At 35.6% G+C, this 11,120-nt stretch overlaps 1 long non-coding RNA gene across 1 annotated transcript in view; it reads left to right on the forward strand.

Moving 5' to 3' along the window:
- The first annotated feature begins 5,989 nt into the window (after positions 1-5,989).
- The window catches only part of LOC107550861 (uncharacterized), a 21,738-nt gene continuing 16,607 nt past the window's right edge, over positions 5,990-11,120 (forward strand). The window contains exon 1 of the long non-coding RNA XR_001604708.1: positions 5,990-6,004. This is a non-coding gene — a long non-coding RNA (uncharacterized lncRNA). The remainder of the gene's footprint in view (positions 6,005-11,120) is intronic.

Here is an 11,120-nt window from a genome sequence, read left to right on the forward strand (position 1 = left end):
TTTCCTATTCTCTCTCTTTTCCTTACTTTGTTTCATTCTGTGTATATATGTTTTAGTTAGTTATATGTTAGATATAGTTTCATTTATTAAATCCCTTATATTCACAACGGATTGTCTCTGTTTGCTGTTCACAGTTCGAAGTCAATGAATGTGTTGAACCCTTGCTACATTGGTTGCTAAATTACTGCTAGCACTGCACACAGAAGGACAGTTTATTGTTCCGTGGCCATAAAAATAAACATTCCTTGAATTGATGAATGATTATATTGTCTGCTCGGTGGACGGACAGATCAAATAATTGTAATATTGATTCTGCTACAGTTAATTCGAAGATATAATCTAAATATTTATTATGAATCATAACCAGTTATAATTCATCATAAATATTCCCCTTTTTAGAGCTAATAAATAATAAAAACATTACAACTGCATAAAGCTGTCTTACAATATGGCAGTCAGCCAATATGCTCTTTGGGTTGTAACTGTCTAGAAAACGACTGTTTCACAATTGTGCTAGCTGCATTGTCACTGATTCGTCTCTGTGGATTGGATGTGAAAAGAAGAGGCTGATTTCCCAAAGCTATAAACAAATGAGAAGCTTTTCTACCAATAGGGTGCTGGTGCCGGTGTCCAACTTGTTTTTTGATTGCATAAAACATTACATCAAATTACTTTGAATACTTAAAACACTCAATTCTCATAAACAGAGCAGTTAGCCTGAACAAGCACCATCTCCTTTACAAAAAAAAATTATAATAATAACAGTCCTCACTTACATTTATGTTCTTCGTAGACGTTTACTTACAAAAGTGACTTTCGACACATCGCTACAAACAGATGGCAAGATGTTAATTAGAAAGTATCTAAAGTTCAATGAAAAGTTAGCAATGTTCTATTTCAACATTAATTGCATGTTCATGAAGCAGAGTCTGCATTAGTGTATATTCCGATATAACAACACATTCTTGGTTGTTTATCTCAGAAGTTCCTGCTGAACTTGTTAAGTTTGAAAAGAGAGAGAGAAAAATTCCCCATTAACAGATGCTGCAAAGGCTGTTAAGAGCCAAAGTTCTCCTCACAGCTTGTCTAACAGCTGGATCTCCCTAAGCCCAGCTGAGTCACTCTACAGGAGAAATCATACAGAACAAAGGGAGAAGAAGAAGTTGGGAGGAGAAGGAGGAGGAGGAAAGGGAGAGGATGTATAAAAGAGCAAGCATTGCTCCATATAATTGAGGTGAATAACACCTGTGAGCTCTGAGACACAACAAAGTTTTTTATCAAATTACATGTAAATGAATCAGTGAGACAAAGATCAGCAGTTGTTTCTCTATTTCTTTGTTTATTTTACATTGCATACAGCATCAGCTTGTGAGTGGGTGACGTAGAAAGTAACAAAATCACTATTAACTACAGTTCTCAGTTTTGTGGTTTTAATATTATTCTGCCGTCAAATGGAGAGTGAGATAGTAATTTAATGGAAATTCTTTCAAGCCCCGGAGTAAAAATTGAAGTGCTGCAGGGAACAGAGCCGGAGGCTACTGAGGTCAAGCTAGCTCTGTTAGCATTATGCCACAGCAGTTCCAGAATAGTTTAAATGCCTTTGAAAATCAATGGTTTTAGCTTTCTGGTAATGAGCTATGAGGACATTAGCATATACGCTGAGGCTGGAAATCTTGTTCTTGTTCCAAAAAATATGTGGCCGTTTGAACAGCTGGTATAGCACCACTGAAAGTGGCAATATCTCTCAGGAGTATTTGGATTCATTATATTTTAACAACAAATAATCTGTCACAATGAGCCATTGCTCTGTTTCATGGGTTCCTGTAGGGAAAACTTCATGTTTTATTACTAACTATAATCAATAGTCTTTATAAAGATTAATTTAGAAGTGTCCATATTCAAATTTATTTGTCACAGTTATCTGCTTGTTTCTATTTTAATCCACTATAAGGTTAGTATTAAAAGGATATTTCACCCAAAATGAAAATTCTTTCATCGTTTACTAACCCTCTTGTCATTCCAGTCTGCATGCCTTTCTTTCTTATGTGAAAACTGTTTTGTCCATACAATGAAAATCAGTGGTATCTAGTGTTGTTTTGGACCCCACTGACTTTCATTGTGTAGACACAAAAAGTTGAAACATTCTTCAAAATATCTTTATAATTTACAGCTATTGGCTAATCTTCAGCATGTTTGCCAACAAACATTCATTTTGGATTGATCTATTTTTAGGGCCAGATTTACTAACAGCTTGCTCCAGCCCAAACCGTCTTATGGCATTAAAATAGTACTGTCAGACCTGCAGTTAAGAATTAGAGCTGAAAGGCATGGACACAGTTATTTTTGCGCCTGTCCTTATTGAATATGCATTTGAAGGAGTTTCCCTTTCAGATGCAAAATTTATGGGAAGAGAGTATTAAAATGAATCACGCAATGCGATTTAAAACATTTGTATTCATCAAATTACTGGTATTTGTGCCATTATTTAATGGCCAAAAAATGCATGTCTTAAAGCAGGCGGTAATTTGCGCTGCTCTTGGTAGATTGTGCTGGTCTGGGAATTATCTGTCTGCGTCTGTGTTCTTTAATGTGCGCATTGTCAGTAAATTAGCCACAGAATTTTCCCCACCCATCGGCGCTTTTATAGAATTGCGATTTAATGCTAATTTGCCCTGTTTAGTAAATCTGGCCCTTAGAGTTTAAACTGAAAAATGCTGGTTTATAAGAGAAGTCAAGGACAATTTTTGCGACAGGTAGGTTGCACAACTCTGACAAAAACTCTGACAACAAACTATGTCAATGTCAACGCACTACAGAATTCTTACAATTAGGTGTTCACACGACACCACTTAACTAAAAAAAGCTTTTTATGCCCTTTGACCGTTACATGAGAACAGTGTTTTGGGGGCCTGAAAATGCAAACTTTAAGTTAAACAAAAACAGTTTTAGTAAAACATTTATTCCTCATTTTAATTGGAAGAAAACAAAGCATTTCACAAAAGTTACATCAAAGCAAAACATAGTTCAATTATGTGTGAGCTCAAATTTGACATGACGCCTCGTCCTGCTTGTAGATTGTAGACTATTGATTTTTGTCTGTTTTGTCAGTAAAACAAAGAGAATCAAACAGTACACATCTTGAACTATCTTCCTTTTACAGAAAACACATTGCAATACTTATTACCTGTCTGGTATTTCTTGTGGGCTTCTATCTCTCTGTGTGTGTGTGTGTGTGTGTGTAATGAAACTCTTCAAGTGATTTGATGTATAATATATATAAATAAATTAAACTTGGGCAATGACAATGGGGTTTTATTTCATTCCGTATAGAAGAAAAGAAACGTCTCGGGTTATGCATGTAACCATGGTTCCCCGAGAAGGAACGAGATGCTGGGGAATGCAGCCTGCATGACCGGTGTCTGAAGCACGTGTGAAACAACGCAAATCTATTGACCCACCTGGCCCATGACGTCATGCCCGGAAGTATAAAAGGGCACCTGCTAAATACGTCATCCACTTTAGCTGTCTGAAGGAGATGTAGACAGGCAGGCCGAAGGCATGGCAAAGGGGGCGCAGCATCTCGTTCCCTCTCGGGGAACCATGGTTACATGCATGCGTAACCCGAGACATTCCCCTTCTAGGGAACTCAATGCTTCGCCCCCTAGGGGACACATTGGGGAACGAAATCCAATCACGCGCATGCCTGTCCACATGGTGGGAGAGCACCAAGGAAGTGACAGACAGGACTATCTACTTACTACCCTGGCAGGGCAGATAGCACTGTCTAGGCCAGGGGTAGGCAAGTTCGGTCCTAGAGAGCCGCAGTCCTGCAGAGTTCAGCTCCAGCCCTAATCAAATACACCTGAACAAGCCAATCAACGTCTTCAGGATTACTAAGGCTATAGGCAGGTGAGGTTTTTTTCAGGGGTGGCTCTGAACTCTGCAGGACTCCGGCTCTCTAGGACCGAACTTGCCTACCCCTGGTCTAGGCAAGTGCTCAATGAGGCCGCTACTTAATCCTTTAGGCGCCAGGGATTTTTGGGAAAAATGCTGGATTTTGACATCAAAATTTCAAAGGGCTTAAAGATAGAGACATACTTTAAATTAGAAAAATGTTGGGCATGACCGAAAGTTTATGTGGGGTGTAAATATACTTGTGCATATTATGACGTCATCAGAGGAGGCCATCTTGAATTTCATGATATTCAGGAAATAGTAGATATTGAACTGATGTTTGAACTTATTTGCTTGTTTTTTTTTTTATCTTTTTATCCTCATTCCAAACTATCAGAAAAGAGGAAACCAACAATAAACAGGAGAAAGTACTAAATTACCAACAGACTCATCAAAGTGTTTGATCCAGTCCTGATACACTTCTTCATTTCTCAAATAAAAAGGTGTTATTCACCACGATTTTAGGTAGGCGTGGTTAACTCAACTTTTATAAAGAGTATCTCTTTGGATTTGAGACTTTAGTCTTTGCAACTTTACAGATCTTCTTTATGCACCAAGAGCTTGTAACACTCCAAAGAGAAAGGAAAAATTGAAATCGCATCATATGACCCCTTTAATATACTATAGTTTGGAATGACCTGAAGGTGACCAAATAATGGCAAAATTTTCATTTTGGCTTCTTAAGAGGAGATGCCTGTATTTTTTAAGTGTTAAAATACTTTTTCTCACACATTTTAATGTGCACATTTCTTGATGTGCAGAACAGCACTTGGCACTTAAGCAGACTGCATGTAACCATGTTAATTTTCATGCAAGAAAACTGCCATGCATTGGATTTAGTTGTTAATCATACACCATGCTATCTGTTTCCCAGCAAGCAAGCATAATTAAGATGGCACACGTGTTTGCTGGATGATGCCAAGCACATACAGAGAGCGCTGAGACATGAAAAATCCATCTCACTCCTCAGTCTCTGTGTGGGGTGAAGCCCTGCTGTAAAAATGATCTCCGGTCAGCTCAAAGATGCTTGTGCCAGCAGCACCTCTGCCCAAGGGTGCTTTTATGAGACTTTGATAGAGAGGTGTTTTTTCTTTGCTTTGTTTTATCTTTTTATTCTCGTTCTCTCTGGATAGCAGAAGGTCAGTGCTGCAATTGAGCGGGTGACATTATCATAAGCACAGCGTCGCTTTCATACGCCCTTCTTTTATAATATCTCTCCACCTACACCTTAGGAGACCACCGTGTGACCCAAGTGAAGTCAATAACCAGAAAACAGGGACTATTATAGGGATAACAATGAAATAAATATTTCCTTAGAAAAAAAAAAAAAACGTCATTACATAAGGAGCATTTACACTCTGGATAAACTTTCTTTTAAGTCCAGTCACAGCCATTTTAATTAATGGGATAATGGACACTTTCCCATAACTACATTTAACATGCTGCCTAGATCTAATTAACTCTGTTACTCCAGTGGGGGTTTGAATGATTAGGTTATGTTATTTTACTGCTTAAGAGATAATTATGGTATATGTAACATAAAAATACTGTATTCAGATTGGTATGTATTTATTTATTTTTACAGAAAAAAACATAGCCTGCAGCATTGTGATATATTTGTGATTGTGTTGAGCTGAGCCGTTTAGTACTTTACAATTAATTATGTAAATTATAGAGTTGCTATTTAATGAATTATAAAGCAATTAATTATTATCAATTAGATACTATTGTAGATTGTATTAATAGTTTAAATTAGTTGTTATTTTTATATTTTCCATTTTTATTTTAATTTGTGTTTTTAATTTGTAGTATGTTTGTGTTTGTGTCATTTTTATTAGTTGTTTTAATGTCTATACAGTTTTTTATGTTTTATTTCAGATTTAGTCTTAGTTATCTTAGTACAAGTTGAAGAAAATGAAAAATGTTTCCTTGGGAACTCATTTATAATCTCAGTTGAGTTAAAGTTGCAGTTATATCAGTTATATTAACATTTTCAACATTATTTTGTTTTATATTGTATATTGTTTATATTGTTAACTATAATAATCTAGTTGTAAGTAATACATTATATGACTATAGTGTAAAAATTACTGTGAAAATGTGGCAAGCACTAGCCAAAAATATACTGTAAATATCATCATTTAAACCCTGAGAAGAAAAAAAAAACATTTTTGCTGAGGCACTTGAATATTAAAAGTCCAGGACACATGATCACAGCCCAGAATGGCCTGTATGTAGAACCTCAAACAACGTTATTGTGCCATTGATGGTTCCTGCTAGGCAGCTGAATGGAGCAGTAAGGTACTGGTACTGGTAAAATTAAACCTCATGTGGAGAAAATAGCCTTTTTTGAATAACATAATATCATAAAAACTGTGGGATGCCCATTCTAAGGATACATTTGCCACTCTTATTACAGGTACAAAGCACACATGCAGCGCAAAGCAATGCGTCATATTTCTGGCACAAATACTTCAGAGATGATGGATTCAAAAATAAGGCTTTCGAGAGCAACCCAAATTTACCACTTCTTGACTTGGAAATAATAATGCAATCAGATGTTTCCTGCATTGAGCTCACAGTGTTCCCATAGCACAATGGCCTAATTTCCTCAGGAATCCTTATGAAAACCTAAGTTCCCCTGAACGTTCTCCACAGCGTCCCAGCTTCAATACTATGTATGCATAGACAGCCCCCTCGGTTGAGAGATCTAAATAATTCAAAGTGCTACGGAGGTAGGGCTCTAAATTGTACATTAATCCACAAATCTCCCCACACCATCATTCCAGGACTCCGTTGCACTTTTAATAAGTGAGTGCAGCATCATGTCTGATGAGACCAGAGCACAGTGCTTTTTCCATCTCTATGCCTGCAGTTATTTCTGCCAAATGAATTATTCCAAAATGATTCCAACTTTTAATGGTGACAGCACTGCCTGCTGCCTCTTGTCAACTTATTATATGATCGCTTTCAGCTGCTATGATAAAATTACAGAAAACTGAGATTTCAGATGCAACGCTATAACACTTGCAATACGGTAACTGGGTGGGACCTGGGAACATTGTTTGTTATTGAGGATGAGGACAGACATAAGTTATTGTGATATGAAGTCATGTAAACAGACACTGTTTTATGACAAAATATTGTATAGCTTTTTTTTCTGTTTTATTCAGTAATTGTCAGCCAGGGGACATTTACATGACAACTATGTACTAAAAATGGAAAAGTTGTTCCTTTGTCCTTTGTTCTTGAAAGATTTTGTGTACAGACGACAACATTGTCAAAACAGTCCACATTCGCACAGATCTGCAGCGACTAAAAAAGCTGTATTTTGCATGCGGGTCCAGTAGTTGGCGATGCCAATTTGTATAGAAACACTACATACCTGTACACATACCTTTAGTCTAAACATGTAACATGCATCTGCATGGTATCACCATTTTTTCACAAATTCAAGTTTTTGTGGTTTACAGAGAGATGATAATGGCGTCTTTTCAAAGACTTTAACAACTCTGCAAAGCAATATTCTACATATTGTATATGACTAAATTACTTCAGCAACACAGACCACTTAGCATGCCTGTTGATGGTTAGGTACTTGTATGCATTATATAAATGCAGCAAATCTACAAAAACTATACCAAAAACAGAACTAGACCAAGCCTTATTTGCATCAGGTCTAAGAGCAAGTATGAGACAGAAAGAGCCACAGAGGAGTCAAAATACACAAATTTGTCATACTGCAAATTAGGGGTAAGCCAAAATCTTATATCACGACTTGAGTATTTTTATTTCACGGTAACAATATATATCACAATATCGTTATTTTTGCTTTAAATAAGGTCTTTATGATATCAAATGTTTTGATACCATAAAAATTTCATAATTCTTGTCACAAGTGTCAATATCACAAAAATATGCTAGCCTAAATTTCAAAAAGCAAAGTTTACTTGAAGACAAGTAAACGATTAGCGATTAAATAAGAATAAGAAACTAATTACAAGCAATAGAACAAAAAAACTCCAATAACAACTAATAAATAAGAAATGTTACATACATTGTATAAAGCAATCAAATGTATAGCCTAATTCTTCACTGTGTAAATTAAATATAGCCTATATTTCTTCTTATTAAAGTTACAAAAGTGAATTAGCCAAGAGCAGTAAGAGATTTTCTCTCTTTTGTTGTTTGATTAATATGACAAACAGCAGGAATATTAGACTGCTGTCACTTTAAGAGCTGCCTGGATCCAATATACTGTTACACGTGTGTTTTCTTTCTCAGCTGTTTGCTTTCATTTAAGATCTAAATTACTGTGTTTATGAGGATACTTGCAAATATTGTCATTTTGATACATACAAGTCCATTTAACTGTTCAAGGCCTATAAAGCGCCAAAAATAACTCCATTCAATACTCCCGTGCTCTACGCACGCATATAGCACTTTGCTGCTGATTGCATTTCAACAGCTTAAAATCACTTGTTTTTAAACCGCAATTATTAAAAAAAGTTTTCATGACCACATAGCACAGCAACATCACATGACCGTGTAACCACGATAGAGACGATAGTCAGAAATCTCTACCGGTTGACAAATTTCTACTGGTTAATCGTGTCTACCGGTATATCGCCCACCCCTACAGCAAATGCACAGACAGTGTAAGGGACTACAGACAACCAAGCTCTCATTTTTATGCTTCCACACATCAAAAGAAATTTGCCTTTCATATCCCTGTAAGAGCTTTGTTTCCCTCTGTAATTACAGGATAACCCAATAATTAACTTGCGTGTGATGAATCAGCATCAAAACAATTAGGAAATTAGGAAAAGTTTAAATTGCATTCTTTATAGTGAAGGTGTAATGCCTTATTTTCCCTATGATTTAAATCATAAAGCAAATTTGTATTTAATAACAGTCAATGCTCATACATACCAAAGCTGCAAAGTCATTTGAACTCATTCAGCAGATTACCGCACTCTCCCAGCATGTCCGGAGCAAAGTGATATCTCACAGAAAGTCTTTAAAGGTTAGATGAGGTTGAAATGACTCAATCTTTCACCTCATGGAGACCGCTAATACGTTTTGCATCTATAGAGGAAATATCAAAGGGGAACCGGCAAATCATTTAACTCCAAGTGATCGGTATTTCATGTCTATTGACAATCAGCTCCCATTATGAAGGCATGAAGTGCAAAGTTATTACACAAGAAGAAGTGTTCTCGATTAAGCCCAGCTCTCTGCCAGCCATGAATAGGAATGGCACCAGCATGAATATTTCATAGTCAGACTGCTGGGATTCTTGTCCATGTTTCTGCTGGGATTTTGGGCTGAGGAGGACTCACTATATGCTTGCATAATGGGGATGATACATGATGCATGAAGTCCAGACACCACGCTAAAGCATTTCTACTTGTATGCAGTCCATGTATGTATGTGGAAGAGTTAGAGCTAGAGACTCTGTTAAAAGAGAGTCAAGTAGCATGGATTAAGCATTTTGTACTTTTTGCTACACACACTCATTAAATTAGCTATCAAAAAGGGGACATTGCATAAACTTCTATTGTATATATAAAAGAAAGCAATGTAGTTATTTATGTATTTCTTACTGTTTAATTAATTAAACCAAATGCATTCTCTTTGTCAGGAAAGTATGTAACCTTCATGTGAAGAGAAAACTATCAAAAACAAAGAATTTCATTTGAGTTCACAATTCAATCTTAATTGGAAGAAAACCCATCAAAAGTGTGTAAACACTGTTCACAACTGAATTAAGTTCAGCCAAAGTATTATTTTTGAAGTGTAAAGTAGTCTTTGCATGACCGTAGATCAGATTTTAGACAGATTATTTACTTATGTCAAATAGATGTCAGGAGGTTTTATAATTTGGGTGAATATTTTAGTTTTAGCCTTTTGGCAGCATTTTTGCTGTTCTCAAGGGCACTCGGAGTGCCATGCTGCAACATCATGTGCCAAGCTAAAACCAAACTGGCCACTGGCCCCTCACTCTCACGCTATCATATTTATCTCTCTAACAAATCCAACAGAGCCTTTACACCAGAGCAATCTCTCAGCCGAAGTATCAGAGCTTGCTATGAGCTTATCTGAATCTAATCTATCTTGGCAATGTAAATGTAGCTGAGTACTTAGAGTTACCTAATGTAACCTTCACTGCTCTTCCCCCATGTCCAATCACACTCTCTCTCACTCGCTCATACTCTGACCACCTTGCTGATAATGCAGTTAAATTAAAAATCCATTCTTAGACAAAAGCCTAACTTTACTATACACCCTTTTGCCTACGAACAGTGCATTTTCCAGGTCATTTAATATGTTTTGAGAAACCCACCAACTGTAACTCAGTTCAGAATAAATTTGATGATATAAAGAAAATACTGTCAATCAAGATGAATCAACACAGAGACCACCCCACTCTATACAAGGATTATTTAGACACCGTAATACTCTAATAGAGTTTTGATTTCTGTTTCTAACAAGTATATGGGTAGGATGGATGAAAGTCACGTAAGCAATTTTTTTTTATTCCACACATAAACTAGAGCAAAAAGCTCATGTAAACAGCAAAATAAAGGAGTCAGCCCAGCCTTTTATAGTTACTATACAATATGTAAAAAGAAGTATGTCAAATGAGTGGTATGTCTAAATATGTGGTATTCAAAAACAGTAGACCAAAAAAGGTCAAACTTTACTAACCCATAAAGCTGCAATTCAACTGTAAATCATAAGACAATGCCAACATGCCAGTGTGGTCAGATTGTAGTTAATCACTGAAAAATAAAAATGGCGTAGAAGCAACTTTAAATCAGAAATTGCTAGTAAATTTCACAAACAATTACAAGGAAATGACAAGAAACACATTGTATTAAATCTAAAAATTGTGAAAAATTTAATTAGTATTTTATTGTAAAGAATACTATAATAATCTTTGTTTTATTTACAACTTCCAAAAATATTTTACAGCATACCCCACAATATAATATAATATAATATAATATAATATAATATAATATAATATAATATAATATAATATAATATAATATAATATAATATAATATAATATAATATAATATAATATAATATAATATAATATAATATAATATAATATAATATAATATAATATAATATAATATAATATAATATAATATAAT

This window comes from Sinocyclocheilus grahami, unplaced genomic scaffold (genome assembly GCF_001515645.1).
Source record: "Sinocyclocheilus grahami isolate Dianchi unplaced genomic scaffold, SAMN03320097.WGS_v1.1 scaffold409.1, whole genome shotgun sequence".
In the NCBI taxonomy this organism is placed as follows: domain Eukaryota; kingdom Metazoa; phylum Chordata; class Actinopteri; order Cypriniformes; family Cyprinidae; genus Sinocyclocheilus; species Sinocyclocheilus grahami.